Consider the following 21,635-nt stretch of genomic DNA (forward strand, 5'->3'; position numbering starts at 1 on the left):
GTTAAATGATGTACAGCAACTAGTAGTGTATGTTAGTATATAATTCAAGACAAAATGATTTTGCAGAAAATCTGTTAGTGATTTTTCTTTCTCTTCCTCTAAACCAGAAAGAATAAGAGGAAGAATAGCCAAGGGATCGATTGCATTCATAGTTAATACTATAGATACTGATGTGCGTGGCTGTTTGAAATTATAAAAGCTTTGTCCCAGATAACCTCATTTTTGTGAAGGAACCTGAAAAATGTGGATGTGCGGATTAGATTTACTTGGCCCTAAGAAAATAATGTGTCTTTTAATTTGAAGTAAACTTTCTTGAACAGATTTTGAGAGGCAAATTATGTCTTGCCTAATTGGCAGAATTAGCTCTCCAAGAAACGCATGTTCTTTTCAAACCCAGAATGCATGACTTTGCCTGCAAATATTTTTAATGTTATTATTTGAACTAGTAGCTGGAGCATTTCACTGAAAACTGGGACTTGGGGGTGTTGGTCCCTATCCCTATCTATCCAAATATATATAAATGCTAACGGCTGAAGCTTTCCAATGCTAGCTGCCTGGGTTGAAAAGCTTAGGGCTTCATCCTCAGCAGCACTCTGATTTTTGTCATCACCTCTGCAACCATCAGTGGGTTTGTGTATGTGGCACCCATCAGAAAAATCAGTTTTATTCTTGCACCCACTTCGAAAATTTAGGACTTGCCTTTCATCTGCAAAGCGAGGGTAGCTTTCACCTGCTTGCCAGGGTTGCTGCATTCCAGGTTTGCGAATCGGGTGAGGTGTGTGTGAGAGCTGTTTCCTGAGTGCTGAGCATTTGTTGCTATCTTGGGCAAATGCAGTAAAAGGCACTGTCCTTGTGCAGGCCAGGAGCTTGCAGGACAGTTTTGTGTCAATCGAGGTTCAGCTTTTTTCCCAGTAAGTATTTGCTGATTGAAATTGAAGAATTGTAAGCACAATTCATCTTACCGTTCAGAGAGCACCGGGTGCGAGCAGCGCTGACTGGGACCAGACATTGACATACGGGCCGTCATCAAACTAATTGTTGTTTGAATTACCTGTTATGATCCGATGACAAATCTGCTTCGCTCCTGCCACTGGAGCAGAAAATGTAGCTTGAATTGGCGTGATGTTAGCAAGTGTAAACTGTACTTCAACAAGATGGATAAACCCAATTATGGGGCAGACCTGTAGAGAGAAAATCCATTTAAATCTCGTAATGTTAAGCAGAGCTGTGTTTAATTCATTTGGACCAATTTGGGAATGATGTATGAGTGTTGGTGAACATTAGTCAAAGGGAGAACAGCCGGGGAAAGAGATGCAGTGTTCAGTCAGGATGGCAGAGGAGAGCTGCGCCGTCTCAGCGGTTAGCACTAATGGCTGTGGAAGGCTAAAATGACAAAAAGATGTACTAACTGCTATTAGGAGAACAGCACAGTGTAAATGAACCAATAAGAGAAACATATGGAGCAGAAAGAAGGTGTAGTATTTTTCTTAAAACTATTGATCTTTCAAATTGAGAAGGAAATATATCTAAATTGAAAATAGCATTTGGTTATTGTGCTTTTTTTTTTTTTAACTGACTGCCACAAAAAGTGCGGGGGATTTTTTGATTTATTTTTTTTTCCAACTTCTCGTGTGTTATTTTTCCTTTTAGAAGATTTGTCAAAATGCAAGCGGGGTGACGTTCTTGTCTTTTTTTTTTTTTTTTTTAAATTATACTTTAAATAGAGGGTAGGGATTGAGGACTTCCTCGCAGATTGTTCTTCGTGGCATGATTGCTTTGTGGGCTGTATTTAATGTGTACTTGTTCAGAGGTTTTCCAGCTATGGCTTTCCTTATTTTAAAAGAAAATTAATCACAGCGTCATGCAGGCGGATTGATTGACATATTCCAGAGGATGTAGATGTTGTATAATAATGGCCTAAGAGGCTGTCACTGCTTATTTACTGATTTAATACCTAAAATGTGTGTGCTCGGCAGTTGTCAAATACCGAGGAGGATACAAGTGAGCAATCTCACAAAGGAATTGCTTTGGCACGACAGAGGCTTGAACAATGAATTTACTTGACTCTGTAGTTTGTGGTCTTCAGTGGGTTCCAGCAAAGCTAAGCCACATGCACATGTTCTGTCTCATTTTCAATGACAAAAAAAAAATTAAAAAATTCCTCGTGTTAGTTTCTTAAGGTCATTTCCACAAAACTTTGAAGTAGTGTATAAAGGGGCAACACTCTTTGCATCCCTCTTTGGCTGTGCATGCATCGCTGTGTATCTGCATTCTTCCCTCGCGTCGTCGCAGTGGGCTGTGCTACTTCTGCAGCAGCTTCTGGCAGCAAATAGCATGGAAAAGGGAAATATTTGCCTCTCAGCAGTGCCAGCTGGAAGCCCTGTCCCAAGGTATGGGCGTCCCAGCTTTGGCTTTTGAGGTCAGATAGTGGTTTTGTGACACCTGCAGGTGCTGCTAATAGATGATGGAGAGAAATAACCGGCTGCTGCTGTGTAGAATTTAGAGAATCGTGTAGTAATTCCTTGTTTCTGGTACACATGAAAGCTGTGTGGTAACAAAAGTGCTTCTGCAGGACTTCGTTTAAAGGACAGGGAAAATAGTCTTCATCTTCAGTCATCTTGTACTTCAAAGCATGTTAATTTTGGAAAGCGTGATTTCATGTTGAAATCTGTTAAATCTAAGCTATTAAAATCTTTTTCAAACAATTTTCTTTCAGTGCTTGGGCCTCGGGATGGGTAGCATTTCCGCATAATGGAGAGAGGCCTGCCTGCCTGCCTTTTTGGGAAGGCAGGTAGTCCTTGTTCCCATCCTGTCCAGAAAGTCCATTTAGCCTCAGTGAGACCGTGTTGAGAAAGCTTGCTTTAAGGGGATCAAAGAGATCATGCTCCGAGTTGTTTAAAAGGCCTCAGACCTAATGCATGTGTCCATCGAGTCGCGTGGATGTGGTGTTCTGTCAAAGGGGGGGGGGGTTATCCCTTTTCTTACATCCACCTCAGCACTAATAGCCAAAGGAGCTGTGGCTCCGAGCATACTGCTATTGCTTAAAAGGGGGTCTGTGCATATGTCGGTCCTTCCAGAGAGTTCGGAGGAATCAGGATTGAAACGACAACGCCTGGCATGCTCCGCGTGTCCCACGAGCCCATTCCTGGCGCAGCCGCTGCGGACGAGCCCCGCTGCTCGGCCCTCCCCTGCGCTGGGGATCAGCGGGGACAGCCAAAGCTCCGGGGACTTCGTGGTAGCTACTCTTACATTGTCAACACTTCCTCTTCTAATCCCTGTTCTGAGAATAACCAAATATTCAGACTTAGCAACTGTTTTTCCTGCCTAGTAACTTCATCTCCCACAATGTCTGCCTTTGAGAATGCGTCTGGACTGCCTAGCGCACCACTCCGTGTGTGTGGTTTTTTTTTCCCCTTGTGGGTCATTCTTTTTTAAGTCTGCAAAACCAGCATGCCAGCTGCTGTGCTTTAGAATTGCTTAATACTTTTATTTAATTATTAAAAATACATATTTTTAACTTGAAGTGCAAACAAGAGGAATCAAGGGTCTTTTGGTGTCCTGACGTGTGTGCATTACAAGGACCGCCGGGCTTATACTTCATTCAAGAAGTGGTGACCTTTTAATTAGGTGGTCGTCAGCTGGGTACTAGATGCTGACATAGGATTTGCTCTTATTTTGGAGACTACAGACTGTATCAAATGTGTGTATCATAATAAGGTAACGTGTATCTTGTGACTGTCCATTAAGAAAAACAGTTCAGCTGATCAGGGTGTCAGACACAAGGCTGTTTAAAATGAGAGAGGAAGGGTGCAGGAGATGTTGAACCCAACGGGTTCAGATGGCTTCTGAGCATTACAGAAATCCTGCTTGACCTTGGGGCTGGTTGTCTCTGCTTTGGTTTGGACATCTATGAAATGGGAGTTAGTGCTTGTTAATACCATTCCAGAGGTGGAATATTTTGGAAAATGGGCTCTCCTGAGGTGGAATGGACTTTGGAGGAGTGTGGTTAGAATAAATAAGAGCTGGATAAAATGAAAGAAATTAAAAAGCACTTCTGAAGTATGTTATTTACTTATTTATTTATTTTAAATATCCCCTTCCACTGAAGTTTTTTTTCTTTTCCCCTTTAACTTCCTAACAAAATCCCATGTAAAAGCATAAGCTGCTGAATGATTATGCTGGCTGACAGTTTCTAAGGATGGGAGCTGTGTATTTGGACTTCTTTTTTTTTTTTTTTTTTTTTTTCCTCCTCAATGCTGATTGTGTTCAATAATTATGTATATGAAAGAATTTTCATTATAGCATTGTGGTTTCATGTTCTCAGAAGGGTTTGGAATGGGATAGCCAAGCCAGATTGCATGACACATTTCAGGCTTTGTTTCTTCCTGACCACATGCACATTTTATTTTATTTTTTCCACTTAGAGTTTGAGCAAAAATTGTATTGATTTTAGCCATCTCATGGAAAATCCTAGTCAAAGTCAGTAGGGATATACTCTATTGGGTATGTTGGATTTTTAAAATGCAGTTTTAGTAAAGGGTGATTTGTTTCTGTGCTACCTTTCCTGCTGCAGCTCCTTATAGTAGAATTTCCCACTGTCACTTTCTGTTGAAACACTGCTGTTTCCTTCTGTATGTAAAGAGAGGAAGGAGAAACGGTTTTGAACTTTACAAACAATTTTGAGGGAATGGAGGATTTTTATTTTTCCCAGTGGAAAAGGAAAAAAAAAAAAAAAAAAAAAAACAAGAAAATGAGTATTTTGAAATTACAAGAATGAAATTAATATTTTTGAAATTACAAGAAAATGAATATAAGTATTGAGCCATATGTACTGCCAAGGACTTTCAGTCCTATAAGAGACTGTGCTCAGGCACAATACCTGTATTTTTGTCCTCAAGATTGGTCTTTGAATTCAAGCAGATTTTATCATTTCTAAGCATTATTTTGGAGCAGATTGCAGATTTTTTTTGTGTTGGCCAAACCTGTGATAATTTTAAGATGTTTGAGTCCCATTTTTATAACAATATAATATGCCTATTTGTAAAGGTGATGAACTATTATTCTACCAATTTAGCATTTGTAGAGCTGTGTCTAACGAAATCTCAGCAACAGGGCTGTGAATTTTACCTCAGTAATGTGTGAACTTCAAAGTCTGTGTGATGCTGTAGTGTTTTTCTTTCTTTTATTTTCTTTTTTTTTTCCTACTATCAAGGAACAAACAAGTAGAAATGCAAAAGAAAAAAAACAAAACCCTAACCACACAACATGTGAAGGAATAGACTAGCGAATAGTTCCAACAACAGTATCAGTGTTCATCTGCTTTTCGTATCTAGTGTTTTCTCATCTTCTGACTTTTGTTCTAAATGGTGTATTTTAAAATGGAAAAGAAAAACATGTTCTAAGCATGCAGTGTGGGCAATGCTGATAGGGTAAGCTCGTTGGTTGATTTATTTGAAAAAGTTCAAGCTAGGTTGTGTGTATTTAAGACAACTTTTTGCATTCGTCATATTTAAAGGTGCCTTACAAGTATTGTTTTCTTTTTTTTTTTTTTTAACGCTAATCTGTGGTTAGATGCAGTGACTGAGGTCTGTGTTACGTTATGGTTTTCCTTTTGATCAATATGCAAAATATTGGTTGCATTGGTGTGTGAATTGAGGGGAACCAAATGAATCGGTTTGCAGTCAAAAACCACATGCAAAGTACGTAGGGTTTTGATTTCTGCTTTAGTGGTTCTGTTATCATTGTTATTTACAGCGAGAGTGGCTTTTTATCTCAGAGTTTGTGCTCTTTAGCCTACTTTCCAATTGAGTTCTTGGTTTTGTGGTTTTTATCAGCAACCTTCAGAGTAGCTTCTAGAGTTGTTAACTTTGCTCTTTGCAAGTCCCACTGCTCGTTAGATCTTTAGGCGAGATAAGAAAAACTGCTTGAGAATTACTGTAGGGTAAAATAGCTCCCCTTGACCACCACATGAACTGGATGGAGACTGAACATCTCCCCTTCAGGAAAGATACGTCTGACTTAGTCTGTTGAGTAGCTTGAAACTGGTGAAACTTTTTTTTTTTTTTTTTTTTTTTTTTCAGAATCCTGTGTATGTGAATTATTTCACTGAGTTGGGATGTAATTATGACTTTTTTTTTTTTTTTTAAATAATAATTATTTAACTTTTAATACAAGAAACTCTTTGGATTTTACTTACTTCTAGTAATGCTTTTGCTTCCTATTGCCTATACACAATACATACTGAAGGAAAAAAAAACATCGTGACCCTTGAATTTCCCAACTGAAAATTGGTGAATGAGGGGAAGTGAAGAACTACTGCTTTTTAAATTTGCAAAGCATCAAAATCTTTGTGTGTTTGAAAGCAGTGGAAACCTCTTCCTGAAGGTGAAAACTAATGTTTTTTTCATCATGTACCCCAGAACTTGTGTACGAAACACGAAGTACTATCAGCCCTGTGATAAAATTGAGAAATGACAACTCTGTTTGTCCCCATCAATAACCTTAGAGTCAGTAGGGAAAGATTTTTGCACCCAAAAGAAACCAGAAACTGGATCTAACATACTCGATTCATTCACTATTTCCCTCCATCACCTTCATATACTGTGCAGGATTGCAGCTACTGGTAGACCAGCTGTTGAAGGACTATGTTTTACTGTACAGCTCTCCAATTTCATCAGACTCTCCATGATGATACTGTAAAGAGGACTAAAGCTATCAACTCATTATCGAAGAACTAATAATGCTGACTGGTTTAACGTGTGATGTGACCATAAACACCTTTTTAGAAGGCTTTGTCTTCTGATTGATATCTTCCTGAAAAGTAGGAGAGGCTTTTATCTGGTGCACATGAATTGCCCCTAGCAAAGCACAGACGATTCCAGAAGGGCAATGTGATTTCCTGAGAACATGCTGGAGTGATCAAGGTGGCCCATGTATAGTTGACACGGGTTGGGTGGTGGAGGCCATACGAAGACATAATTTATCTCCATGGGGTAGGAAAACAAAAGACTACACAGAAAACGAGCTGTGGAATTATTCATCTTATTGATAGGCATGAAATTAGTGGCAGCAAGAGGAGGAAATCTGTTGCCAGTTTTATACTACTTCACTGCGCGTCTGTTTCTTTTGTTTGCAAGGAATTCTCCTGTACTTGAAGACTTTATTTTCGTTTTACAGCTCGCCACGCTCTGTGGGCCTTGGGAACATGGTCTGTTGGTGATGTAGCATTGCTTTCATTAGAGCGAGAGTATGGTTTATAGGCACAGTAAACACCTTCTGATGGTTCGTTCCAATTAATAAGTGTATAACCCCCCGTGTGCTGTAGAAGGTGATTTTACTTGATCTTTTGTGATTAGTGGTGAGAAACGTAGCTTTATATATACAAACCCATTTTATAAATTGCAGACTATATTTAATTAGCATTATGCACCCACGGCCACCTCATCTACACTTCTGCTAATCCATCTCTCCGAGACTCCACCGCCCCAAACAGCCCCGTGTCTTCAGCCAGCATTTACGGATTAATAAATCTGCCAGGAAAGCATTCCCTCTTTATCTGTTTGTCCGTGGAAATACCCCCAAATGTTAACTCTGACCACAAGCCCGAGACGAGCAATTTTTATGTCTCAGCTGCTGGCAGCTTTTCCTGTGGCTATAAGTGCCATGGCTTCTGAAACCTGATGCCTCAGCCTCCCCTACTAGAAACAGGAGTTTTATTCCCCTGGCAAGGGGAGTGTCCCAGTGTTCCAGCGGAGCAAATTCAGCTCATTTGTTTCCTTCGTCACTTCGTAATGACCAGACTTGAGATGGCTCGGTGCTTGGTATGTAGACGTACTCTGCTATGCTGTAGGAAGTTCCTCTGCTGCTTCCTCAGGGATGCTTGCTGTAGCTGGAACCTAGATTACTCTTTGGGGAGGAGATTGAGGAAACTTGTTCTGTGTTACCGACTTCCCCATGTGTTACCCGGTCAGAGAGGCAATGCGTTACTTAGCTTAGACACCTATACTGCAATTCACAGGTCTCTCATTTAAATCTTTTCCCTTTTCTGTGCCTCTCTTTTTCCCTCCCATCTGTTTTTTTGGGCAGGGTCAGTCTTTCTCACTCTCTTGTTTGTACAGTACCTAGCACAAAAGGACTCTGTTCTCTGTTGGTGCCTTTGGGCACTGCTCTTATACAAATAAAAGGGTATAAAGTTTGCATCAAACTTTTTTTGTAACCCGTGTTGCACAACAAACTGCCTGTGCCAATCTGCATAATGCAGCAGTCTCAAACATGTGATGGTGCAGTGTGAAGGAATAGCGATTTTTGTGATCTGTAAGTCTAGGATAATGTTGGTAGTTGCTCTGGATTGCAGACTTAAGCATAGTTATAAACCTGCCTCCAAACCCTCACTTATTAATTTTTATAAATAGTTGTGTAAATATAATTTCATGAACAAATACTGTTCGTACAAAGGCAACAGTAGCAGTCTTGTTACTTAGGTTAATTAAACCAAAACCAACTAAAACTTTGAAGTAGTTTATTCCTTAAAATATATATATATATTATTTTTTTCTTTCACATTGCTTCCCTGAGCAGTTAGGAAGGTCCTCGAACTTATAACATGTATCGGTGCTTTAAGATCAGATTCCCTAGAAATGATGTGAAATACCTCTGTATGGGCATGTCTTTCCTCCCCTGCCCAAGAAGGTGGTGAACTTGTTCTTTCCTGTGAGCCCCAGAATCTCAAGGAAACAAGTTTTTGAATCAAAAAGTTTCCAGCTAACTCTGGGCTGGAACTAACGTTGTGTAATTCCTAACTGAAGATAGAAGTGGTCCCTGATTAGTTCAGGGCCTGATGGCTTTATGAACTTATCCCAAGGTTTGAGCTTTGCTAAATATTTTTCTGTGTACTGTTAGTGTGGAGGAGACACCAACTGTGTAGTCCTACAGCTATCCTGCAAGTTGTTGGTTTTGCTCGGAGGTAGATGCATGTCCACGTATGGGATGGTCAGAGGGAAAATTTTGTGGACAGATGGAGAAAAATAAGAGGGTGAGGTATGTGAAGACATCTCTGTTTCCTACTCTAGTGGTTATTTATCACTTTCCCTCTGAGTGTTTGCTGGATCTTACTTCAGTTATGCAGGAAGTTACACAAAACAGCGAAAGGAGCCAAGTTATGTATTGTATCTGCCTCAGCCATCCTTCACCTTCCCCCCTTGATACTTCACGCTTGCTGTTTAAAAATTGAGCTGAGATTTTTAAATCAACTGTTGGAGCTGGATGAAACTTAAATCTTGATTAAACTAAGAAAAATTAAGCAGGCAGCATGGGGAGGCAGGGGAGTCTGCCCAGATTTATCTGATAAAGAGTTTTCCATCCTCCATGAGGGGACAGCTTTGGGTAGTGCTGGTTGTGTTTCACGGGTGGGCAAAGTGAGATGTGGAGAGGTTGAGTGAGTTGGCTGAGCTGCTGAAAGGAGCTTGTATGCAGAGATCTAGATGTTAAAGATGGCAAGCTGACCACAGGCTCTTGCTCCTGTTCATTGCATAGCAGTTCGTGGCTGGCTGAGGTGGGACCACCTCTGAGGACCAGGCTGGCGTGTGGCCATGCCCGCGTGGTGGTGTCTCTTGCTTCTGTGAGCTGCAGGGCAGTGGGGTGAGAGATCTGAGGCCACCACACAGCTGGGCTCTGTTAGAGCACTGAGAGCTTAACCAAGTCCTCCTATGTATGCAGTGCCTCTGGGACATGTGTGAGGCAATGCTGTTTACTTGTATGTACTTGTTTTCCTGGATAAAACTGCGTAGTACAAGCTTGCATACGAGGCCACCTCTGTTATTCCTGGGTAGTCTCCAAAAGTATCTTAAGGCATTTGGAGTCTCTTCTCCCTCACCTGTGACTTCTGTGGAGCAGCACTGTGACCAGACACGTGTCATTACATAGGTTCTGGTCCAAGGGACATTGATCTTCCCTGAACAAAGCTGGTCAGTAGTCACTAGAAAGGTCTTGCACTCTATTCAGTTATATTCTCACCCAGGAAAAATGTATTCGGATGTATTTGATAACAGGTAGCATCAGCTTGGTGTTTCTGCACAGCACTGTTAGCTCCAGGAATACAAAAAGGCATTGTGACTTATCAGCAGACCTTGCCGTGTCCCCTTCCTGTAATTTGAAAAGATAACAATCAATCAATGAACTCCAGCATGGTGTCCATTAGTAAAACTCTACTTTAACTGTAGTATAATAAAGCGTACTGGAACTACAGGTTGGTTGGATGCTTTATCCCAGACTAGTACTTCAGCTGAAATGATTTGCTCAAGCCCCACGATACTTGCAGTGCTTTCCTTTTTCCTTCCCTCTCCTTACCTCCCCTGTCAGTACTCCACAGAGCTGCCTCAAGTAGTCCTCTTGACACAGAGCCTGCAAATGCCGCTGTGGACACTTGGAATAATCCTCACCTCCATCATCTCCAGGGCTGTGGCTTTCTCCGAGAGAAGAGCTTTCATGTGTTTAACACAGCGCTTGCATTGTGCTTCCTCCCAGAAGTGCCTGGCTAGGGCACCGCGTCCTTTCGTGGGAGTAAGGCTCCTTCTTGGAGGTATTATTGCCAAGGGTCTAGTGCAATTCAAACTTAGTTTAAGAGTTGCCTGTGTGTTTTCCCTCCGGATATGATTTATGACTAGAAATCTTTTATTTTCTGAAGTTGATTTTTTTTTTTCTGTGAATTGTGTTAGGTTCCTTTATATGACTGATTTCCAAGACTTACATAGCTGCATGTGATTACAAAAGAACTTTAGTTCTGCTTCATCATTTTGATGTTGACCAATTTTAGCCAAAAAATCAAAAGCAAGCTCTCATGCCTGATGGTCTCTTTTGCTCTATTCCAAATTAGTCTGTGCAACGCTTGCTTGTCAAGTCAAGAATAGCATTCCTGCCTGCTACCTGTCCGTTTTATAGCATGTATCTATATTGTATTGATGTTGCTGTATGGATCAGTTTTTGTTGACTTCATTTGAAGAACCTTATTCCTGTTTTTTCGTTGATAAACAAAAAGTTTTAAAGCACCATAGTTCGTTAAAAAAGAAGGGGTTTTCCAATCTGATCTCCGTATGTTCAGTGTACAGGGGCTCTAGTGAAGCAAAGTTGTTTTAATTTTTTTAGAGCGATTTTCAGATAAGAGGATGAGATAAATCTGCATGTGTTAAAACAACAGAATAACTAATCCCAACAGGACAGTGATGGCAGAGAACTAATTGAAGGGCGTGTTTTATTATTGGAGTGGGAGAGCAGAAATAACCCCCTTTAAGGCCATTTGCTCAATGCGAGGGCATAAATTACCCTATCCTGGCCTTTCTGTATCTGGTTCCTCAAATGGGTAGGCACTCCTTTTCCCTCCCCTCCGCCTCCCTTTTTAAGTGTGAATGTTGATCTGGGCAGTTTATTCCCAGCTGAGATCCAGCAATTGTTTGAATTGAAATGGTTATTGTAACTGGGTTGGTGTTTTTTTCTTTTTTTCCTTTTCTTTCCCCTTCTCTTTCTCAATGTTGAGACAGCCTGTGCAATGTGTTTCATGAAGTCAACAGCTGAATCTTTTAAAGTACACCCTCTTGTCCCCTGCTTTTTCTTTCTCCTCCTACTTTGGCTGCAGCGTCTGCTGGAGGGGTGGAAAACGAGTTTGGCACCCACATGTTAGTGAGCACTGATTAGTTCCTAAAAGAAGCAGCAAGTTGATTGCTTACAGAGATGATGTAAGCCATTGCTCTGGGGTACATCAGGTTGGATTTCTCATGCTTTATCTTATAAAGCCTAAATTAACAGCTGGTTTGGTTTGAGTTCTCCGGGATCTGACTAAAGGATTACAGCCCGTTCTCAAGTGAGTCAATCTAGTTTAATTTATTTCAGGTCTATCAAAAAAGATCAATCAAAGCTCTTTTGAAAGTAAAGCTGTAATCGGCCTGTGTACTTAGATGTCACTGTTGTTGTATTTGCTTTGCTTCTCTGGTGGAAAAATGTTCAGGCCTCAGCTAAGCGTGCGTTTCAGTGATTTATTTATTTATTTTAATACAATTAGATTTTTAAAAGGTTACTCGTGTTTTGAGAACGGTTGCAGCTTGTATATATGTCTGGCCAAGTCTGCTCATGTTATTTTGTGAATCCCTGAACTTGAAACTATACTTGAACTGGGAAGGATCGTGGTTTAGTGGTTAAAAAAGACAAGTAGGAGTTGGGAATCCAGATTCCTCTGCTGATTGCTAGACCTAAGACATGACCTCAGGCATCTCATTTAATTGTTGTTTGTCTCAGTTTCCCCATCTGTACAATAGGAATAACGGTATTCAAAAGTGATCTAGACACAAAGTAGCTTGTGTTTACATAAGGGTGCGATTTAGAAATCGGCGTATTCAACTGAGTGCAGCTCTCTGTATGCTTTCTTAACACAGTAGTCTATATTGTTGTCTTAATACGTAGCTGTGAGCTGGGAGCTGGAAATGACAGTTTAGCTAATGCTAAACCAAGTTTTTTGGCTTAATAGTCTAGCTAATCAGATTTTAGGGAGCCAGATTGCTGCAGCCTGAGGAAGCAAAGTATTGAACTAGTACAAAACCTCTCTACCAGTTTCCGTTTTTTAAAGTCTTTTGGAGCCTAGCTGTCCCGGCAGACTTCATGCCAGATCAGGTATCAGCTGGCCTCCTGCCACTGACATAAACTCCATACCATGGTTTCTTGTTAATTTGACAGGAACATAATTGAGTGCCCACACCCTAACTGGCTAGATGCTGTGCTGTTGGATGATCTGGTAATGCAGATGTGTGATAAACATCGTGGAAACATGGCCTGATCTAACAATTGCACAACGGTTTGTACAAGTTTGGTTTAATTAATTCCAGAACTGATTTTTAAGGTGCTAATTTCCACATGCAGTCAAGGTAGGAGAATGTGCCACCAAGGCTTCAGCCAGAGGTTGCTTATTTCATTTTTTGTTTCCATACTTGCATTGATGGGATGTGAAGCTGTTCATTTTGTGGCATGGTCTCTGAATCCTGTTCAGGTGTTTGTGGGATGTTTGGGAAGAAGGGGTGCCTCTCTTAGCCACTCTGTCCCATAGTGTTAGACGTGTTTCACTGGTGGAGTAACACCATTGCAGCATAACAAGAACTGGCAAAGCTGATCTTGTCACCAGCGCCCTGGTACCTTCCCTACCTATCAAAGCAACCCCCCAGTGGCAGCAGCTGTTCTTACTGACTAAAGGTGGTGATAACAGTTGTGGTTATTAGAGATCCCGTCTAATCGTCTGGACCAGTAGACCTGCTCTGGAAGAGTCCTCTGTGCTAGTCGTCATCTGCTTCATTCAGAGCAGACCCCAAAACAACACAGGTTTGACAGCCACTGACTTCCATGGCAGTTTGAGAGGTGAGTGGAAGTGAGACGTTATGAAGCAATCGATACTTTGCAACATGGAGTGAGCGTCTTGCAAATGTCTTGTCTTCAGCAGGAGAGAGGCTTGCAGAGTAAAATGTTTGTGTAATACTTGGTAAATTTTCTTTCAAGGGGAAATTATCTTGACCTTTTGTGTGATTGAGTAGGCTATTTCTTATTCAGTATTCATTTTTGCCTCTACTGCTTCAGTGTTTTTTAGGGAGTGGAAGTTGAATTCTCTCTTCAGTTGGTAGATTCCTTAACATGCTCACAAATTCAGTTCCCTCTTGTTGCTTCTTATCAGCACCACTTTTCAGGTCATTGTGAGTTGGAATTACATCTATTTTCAGTGACTGTAAGCTGGTCCACTTGTTTGCTGAGCCAGTGGCAGTTTTGGGTGGTACCTTTGCCATGGGATCATCTGAGATGGCCTTGTTGTCTGTTGCTATTCAATCTGTTCTGTCACCAATGACAAGTTTCTGCTATCACCTGTTCAAGGTTCTTGTCTATAAAAAGTTTCCATATATATATTTTAAATGCCAGAAATAAATGGCTTAAGTCCCTTTTATGTACCATATGGTTGTCTGAGCCTTTTTTAGTAGTCCACTTCCCAGCCACCAAGTAATTCTTACCAGTTGCCTACCTGAATGAGTGAAATGACTGCCACTCCTCTTGCAGATAAAGACTATTTTAAAGATCTTCCCTCCACTTCTTTTAAAAGCCAGCCATTCTTCGGGCAGCAGCACTTCCATGGAGGTACTTAAAAAGAAGTGGCAGCAGGCAGGAGCTTGCAGACTGGATATGGGATTCTTGCAGTGGCTTAGCACATATATGTGTAATTTCTTATTTTAAAACATATATATTTATATAATGTTCATCATACTGAGATCAGTCAGGATGCCATTTATTGTATCACTAGATTATAGAATAGGCCAATAATCAAGCTGAATTCTCCTGTTTGAGTTAGGTCTGTTACTGGAGTACCTTGTGCTCCTCCTGGAGATACAGGCAGGTGTGTTCCCCTGCCCAGCATTACTCCTAGGGATATGCTTATTAGTCTGGCTGCTGCTTCCAGGAGTCGGGGATTTCTTTCACAAACGTGGGGAATTTTATCAGGCGTTTGAGGTGTGAAGACTGCATATCTACTTTGTGTTGGCAAATAAAGCAGTCTTTATGTATGTATATTTTCCACTCTATTTAAAAGCAAACTGACAATTAGTGAGTAACTTCCCATTCCCGTACCATTCAGCAACTCGCCCTGTAACGCCTCGCCGTGAAGTCTCCCCTTTTACAAGCCCAGTCGTGAGATTGCCTCCTTTTGATCCTCCCGTCTACCTGGGCCTTCCGCAATTCCACCCCCAACCCCGCACACTCGTACCTGGGTGAAAAACAAGAAAGGAGGTTGGGAGTAAATGCTAATAATTGTGCATGTAATGTAATTGGAAGCGTTTCATTGACATGCTTATGTGAGCTGCTTCTTCATCTTAGTGCTTGAATGTACCACTAGACTTGCATTTAGCTTCTTGTGGCTGCTCTTTGATGCAGGTAGGCCATGTTATAAATAGGCTTGTTGCTATGGTGAAAATAGGAGTCCTTGTCTGCTGAGTGTAACCTTTCCTACTTTCCTGGACATTGTAATCTTTTTTTATTTTTTTTCCCTTCCTTCTTTTTGAATATGGCATAGTAGAACAGAATTGTTGCCTTTTTGGGGAAGGCGTTCCCATCGATGAGTTGGGCTGGAGGACAGGGCTTGCAGGGTGTCCTCAACAAGTTGTGGGTGGCTTTTGGGGGGCAGGGAGGAGGTTGGAAATCCCTTTCGTGATGACTCAGCGCTGCTGAGAGATCTGCAGGCTTCTCTCCCGGCTTCAGGGAGAGGGAGATGAATAAGCTCGCCCCTGCTCTTCCCATTACCTGGCTTCTGTCAGTTATTTTTACAAGGTTAACGTATTGTGTCGGGAGTTTGCATTGTTGTGCCAATAAAACTTTAATAATGATGATAAGATTGACTTGCACATGGCCAGGAGATGAATCTCTGGATTCAGTTTTGAAAGGAAGGTGCGTGTTTGTCAGTAGCTGCCTGCCAGGTCCAAGGACTACTGAGGCTCATTTCAAAGCTTTGCAGAAGGGAGTGCTCTTCAGGGCTGATGGCTATAAAAGCTGAAGATGGCTGCGCCTGTCCATTAATCTGTTGAACTCATTGTTCTCCGTATCCCCATTTTTATTTTGTTATTATGCTGCGTTTTGTGCAGAAGGAACTGGAAAAATCAAGTGTGACTGAGGGCTTTGTGAGGCAGCAAGCCTTTAAGGGGGAGGAAAAAAAGAGGAAAAAATAAAGATGAGACTCCCTCATTGTGCCACACCGCTGTTGAGGACGGTGGTGGTGGCTGCTTACATCCCTTGTCACACACGTTACACACATGTAGCCTTTGGTGATAGTGGTGCTGTGTCCCCTGAGTCCTTGTCCCCTGCACATTGAGGCTGCCTTTTGGGACTGCAGCTCAGCCAAACCCACCCCACCATCCGCTTTGAGCCCATGGCTCTTCTCCCAACACCATCCACCTTCTCTTCAGCCTCCCAGGGATGGGTCTGTTTCTTATTTGAAGTGCACTGTTCATAACTGCATTGTGGTCTTGGAAGAAGGAAAACTCTCTTAATTCAAGTTTTGTTCTTTCCTTCCTGGGACCTATGATTTTTAAATGAAGATAATTAATCTGAAAAGATTCTATGTCATCCTTGAGTTGTTCTAGCGAAGTTTAGTTGTAGTTTAAAATATAAACAAGGGGAAGTGTGTAGGAAATCCCATGACACTAAATTTAGGGGATAGGATTTAGAGAAGTTTGTATTTCTCTTCATGGAAAGGCTTCTTAGGAACTCTACATTACGTCTTGACTTTGTGCATAAGGGGTTTAATTCCCATTTTTTTTTTTTGTATTGACCTGAGAAGCGTGCTGGATGTGGCAAGCCCCCTGCTGCCTCATGCCCTGGGACATGGCATCATCCAAATTGCCATTTCTCGACACCAAAAGGGGAGGAAGTGCACTTACATGGGGGGAAGATGTGTGGGGTGGGATGGGGAGCGCTCCCTGTAGAGATGTTGTGGTCCCTGTTCCTCCTCTTCGCACTGGGGCTGTGCTGGCGTGTGTTGTTTCAAGAGCTTTTTAAAAAAAAAAAAAAAGTAAACCAAGGGATAGTTTAGGTGAATGACCTGCCTGTCCGAGCAAACTTAGTTTAATTTAGAAGTTTAAAAATGGCCGTTATCCTCTAATATTAGCATTTTTGTGACCTGACATCTTGCGTTTGTGACCCGAGAGGGGAAGCAGCGCAGAATGGGGCTGCTGTACTTGATGCTATTTTTCTCCCTGCTTCAGAAGCAGAACCGCATCCCAGAATAGCTGGCGGTGGGGAGGTCGAGCTGGAGCGGGGCAGCCTGGTGAGGCCGCAGCAGGACGTTGACCTGGGACCCTGCTGGTTTGTCATTGTCCATCCTGAGGCTGGTGCTGCCCACCCCGCCAGGTCCACGGCTCCGCAATACATCAGGCCCTTGCTCCTGCCCTGTGCCGCATGGGGCAATGGGGCCGTATTTGTGGCCTGAAGGCTTGGGCTGTGTTCCTGCACGTGATGGAGAGTTGTGATCTGGGATCAGTGTCCAGCTCTGCCATGAATTCACGTCTTCATTTTCGGAGAAAATCACTCCTTCTCTCCAGTTTGTGCCCATATGCAAAATGGGGCCGAGTGTGCTTTGCTCCTGGGATTGGTCTTAAATAGATCTTTGCTTAGAGAGTGCTGTGGAGGGTGAGCTGCTGGATGGGTGCAGGGCACTATCAAAGTATGACTGGAGAAGGAGATCTTGCAGGAAGACGTGTTTTAAAAAATTAAATCAAAGTCCTTTTTTTTTTTTAGTTTAAAAAAAAATCTTCCAAGTCTTCCATGCCTAGCTTTTCATCATGAGATTAAAAATGAGCATAAGAGGAGGGCTGGCAGTGAAAAGTTACTTCAGCTGTCTTTGAGTATGGAAATGTTCCTCAGCTTGGCCTGTGGGGAGAGGCTGAGGCAGGAAGGATTTTGATGGATGGGCTGTCCCCAGCTGGGTGAAGAACCTAAACTTTCCCAGCTTCCATGGGAAGCCATGGGTTAAATCCATGTCTTGGTTGAAGAGGAAGTGCTTGCTCACCAATACGTTTCCAAAATCCTGTCTGCTCCCATGTTACTTGGTCGTAACACCAAGGGTGTGAGCACTTGGTTGTTTGTCAGGTACCCTTCACCCCACACATCACCTGAGTAGGGTTTGGACTGGGGGGATGGCAGGTGTTCCTGCACCAAAGTCAGCCCACACGGTGTATATTGATCGTTACTGACAGTTGCATTTTCTGTGTGTCCCGCCTGATAAGCAGATCACTGGATACCAAGCAAGGCTCATTCTTGAACATGCTACCCGTTCTGGGGGGACCCATGTCTGGATCTTTAAACCCTCTTCTAATCAACTGTGAATGGATTTAATTTATTGATATGTGCCTCTCTTCGGTTTGGTGTCATTTTGGTCTAGGATAGCTCTTCCCCCAGCCCCCAGCATAGTGGGGGATTGTCGTGAAGCTGTAGAGAGCCAGCAATAGCCATCAGATCGCTAAAAAAAGTGTTCTCAAGACAAATGGCTTTGGCATATTTGCTGCCTGTGTATTTAGGTGCTGTGTCTGTATCTAGATCGGCAGTTCCTGGCCATGTATATTTGCATCTATTAGCACTATTTGTAAATCACCGTGGCATCCACCATCTGTCTGAAAGGTGTTAAATAAATGTGAGATCCCTGTCAAAATGCAGTCGTTGTAGTAAAATAAGCTAGAATTTTTTAGGGGTGGTTTTATCATTGATGCTGCTTTTGCCAGTGATTTTGACCATTATTGGAAAGGAGGAATTAAAATCGTAGGATCGGATCTGAATTGAAATGCAACCAGTTGACAGCAGCTTGGGCAACCTTGTGATTTGAGGAGATTGCCTTAAAACTAATGAGGCAGAGTCGCGGTGCAAGGAAAGGCTTTCTTCTCAATTTTTGCTCCAAAATAACTATCTTCATGTTGTTTTCTGAAGTGGCTGCTGCCAATTGATTTATCCCCTGATAATAGTCTTAAGTTGTTTAGTTTGTCTTCTGTAAATGTATGCACACTTTGTAAAAACAAACAGACAATGTTTATGCCATGTCTGTTAGGTCATGCTGTGTATCATGGTGGGGGAGAATAAAAGGTCTGCGCTGTGTTGCTCTGGGGCTCTGAATGTCTGTCTAGGAATTGTAGGGGGGAAGGCTCTGCCTCTGCACGAGAGGCTGTGGGGCGGGTTTGCTGAGAATATTTAGTGAACGTTAGCAGAATTGGTCAGAAGCAGCCAAGGCTATGGTGTGTTTGTTCTCGGCTCACTGTAATGCCTGCTTTCAGTGGGATTTTTCCGTGTGAAATAGATGAGAAATCCCACCTGAACAGAACCGAAGTGGAAATGGCCTCACAGCTGTAATAAGGGATACAGAGAATATCTGTTTGATTTTTGAGATCAGCATCCCTTCCCTTTCACTTTATGAAATCTATAAGTTTCTCAGTTTATCGACATCTCTCTCACAAAGGAAAACGTTTTCCTATGTGAGGAAGATACATAATGCCTTCGCCAGCTTTTTTTCCCCCCATTTCCCATGATGATGGTGAGCAGTGCCCAGCGATGGGCTGGGGCTGTGCCCATTGTGAGGCTGCTGAGTCTGCACAGAGCCAGCCCCATGCCCGCTTCGCACAGGGAGGGTTGGGAGCAGTGCCACTATGTAAGGTGAAAAGACTGCTTCAAATGCAGTGAAAGAGCCTGGGGAAAGGCAGAATAGGATGATCCTGGTGCTGGTAAGATGCGAGGCTATTTAGGAATACTGGTCAAGAATAGAGGAAAGTTTACCAGCTGGGACCAATAGCGAAATGAAGAGTGATGGTTTAGGGCTTGGCTAGTGTGCAGTGAGGTTGCCCTGCTAACGTGTCATCTTGGGGATGCTAATACCATATATTAACATGAGCATGCTTTAAATAGTCAGTTTGTTCATGAAACTGAGCACTGCTTAATTTATCATGAACGTCTGTAGGCAAGACAGGACCTAAAATGCTCTCAGCTCAATACCTGATGTGTTGTGTTTGAAGAGGGCAGGACTGATGATGCTTTTGCCAAACGAACTTTATGGAGCTAGTTGCTGGTTGTTTTTAGAAAGCTACAATCTGAACCTCCGTAGTAACTTTTTAAACAGAATATGATGTTCGGCACTTCCTTACAATGGGAGTTTCATTTAGATATGGAAAACACTTTGGGCCAAAAAAAAAAAATGGTGTTCTGAATTTTTTTTTTTGTCTGGTTCTTTTAAGTTTTATTGTGTAGAGTTGGTGGTAGGGTGCTAGGAAGGGACAAGTAACCAGCTCTGACTGGATTTGCTGTTGTGACACCATGCAGGACGGGTCAGTTTTGTGTTCATACATTTTTTAGTGGCTTGAACTTTGTCAGTAGAGCAGCAAACTATCTGGTCACTCTTTGGAGAGTTTCCACCTTGCAGGCTCTGCCTGTCTGAAGTTGTGTGTGCACCTTGCAGAGCAAACAGGGGCAGAAGGTTTAGTACACAGCATTAGCTTTGAAGCAAACCTTTATTTTTCTGCTTCAGGGTTTCGCATCAAGTCACACTCCCTCCTCCTATATTTTCTTCCTTGCCATCTCCCTCTCCTCTTCCAGGTTTCTTATCATCACTGTACAGGCTAGCAGCTTCTTTCAGCCTCCCAGCTAAAGAGGGCTTTGCAACAGCCAAAAAAAAAAAAAAAGACAAAAAACCCCAACTCCCCAAACAACCATCCTGAACCCTAGGTCCTGTCCTGATGCTTGTCTCAGTGTAACCAAGGCAGCTCAGTGGCCACAGGACTGCTGAATGGCTGGAAATCGCAGCTATCTTAAATCTATGGAGGGGCCATGTATGCAGCTGCATCTAAAATTTTTATCACCACCACTGCAGGTGAAAGGCTTTCATTTGGCTGTGCTGGTCCAGCAAAGTCTATTTTATTTATGTGCTTCCAAGCCCTTAAAACTTCTTTTAGGGTACATCAGTAGGGAGTTAATAGAAACTTTGAAATAGGAAAAATGCCTGTGGGTTAAGCAAAAACCCAGTTGACCAACTTGAACATAAAGCTGGTACTTAGTTGGTAGGTCATTTGCTGCAGGGGAGAGGGAGAGGTGGACTGGTGGACCACAGATAGCATTTCCCATTGGGAAAAGTTGTAAACACAATTAGCAACTCTTAATTTGGGAAGCAGTGTACACATTACTTAGCTCGTGTTTGTATTTTCTTGGAGAAAAGGCTTCTATATCTTACTCCAGTTGGTTGTTGTTTTAATACTAGCTCAGCACATTTATTTGTACATTTGGACTAGATTAGCATGTATACAAGCTGCTATAAAAATAATAACATTTGGGAAGAGTGAAAATATTTAAGGGTTTACACTCTGTGACTTCCTTAAAAAAGCCTAGGAAGCAAAAAACGGCTTCCCAGAGAAATCTGAATTGGGGTTAAAATTTCTCCCATTTCAATTTATTTTCAAGAGGAGTGTTTCTTTTTCCTTTTTTTGTTAACTAAATGTACTTTCTTAAAGACTAAAATGTCTTAAGCACCAGCATCCTGCTCTACCTTGTTTCTGCTAAATGGGATTATAAGGGATTTAATTCTGTGAGAATTTTTATGTGTTGCAGGAGGTGACTTTTTACAGCGGCTACAAGCGAGCAGTACGTGACACCTCCTCCCATTCCCATCAGATCTCTTCTCTGGCCTGAGTTTTTCTTCAGTGCTAATACCTGAGCGTCTTGGGCATCCTTGATCAGATAGGGCTGGGGGGGGGAAGGAGGTGGGTCAGGAATTAAAGCCTGACTCGGCGATCGGGTAGTTGGAAGCAAATTGCATTGATTTCTGTTTGTGGGTCTGATGGTTTTGAAAGCCACTTGCTGTGCGGCTTTCAAGCTCTTCCTGCCATATGTGCAGTCAATAACTGCGAGGGCCTCTGCCAGCACCACTTGGGCACTGCGCTAGCGCTGCCTTGGAGCACCTGGGTGACTTTAAACATACCGAAACCAGCAGGGCTGCTCGAGCTTAAAAATTGAGCAGGTGCTTAAGCCCTTTGGTGAACTGGAGACTACAGGCACTGTGCTAGCTCATTTCTGAACATAGATTTATTCTATTTTTTTTTTAAAGTGACTCT

At 42.3% G+C, this 21,635-nt stretch overlaps 1 protein-coding gene across 29 annotated transcripts in view; it reads left to right on the top strand.

The window, feature by feature from the left end:
• Positions 1 to 21,635, top strand: part of TCF7L2 (transcription factor 7 like 2) — a 177,561-nt gene that overhangs the window by 23,443 nt on the left and 132,483 nt on the right. The gene's annotated exons all lie outside the window — the stretch shown is intronic.

The sequence above is a fragment of the Anas acuta genome, chromosome 7 (assembly GCF_963932015.1).
Source record: "Anas acuta chromosome 7, bAnaAcu1.1, whole genome shotgun sequence".
In the NCBI taxonomy this organism is placed as follows: Eukaryota; Metazoa; Chordata; class Aves; order Anseriformes; family Anatidae; genus Anas; species Anas acuta.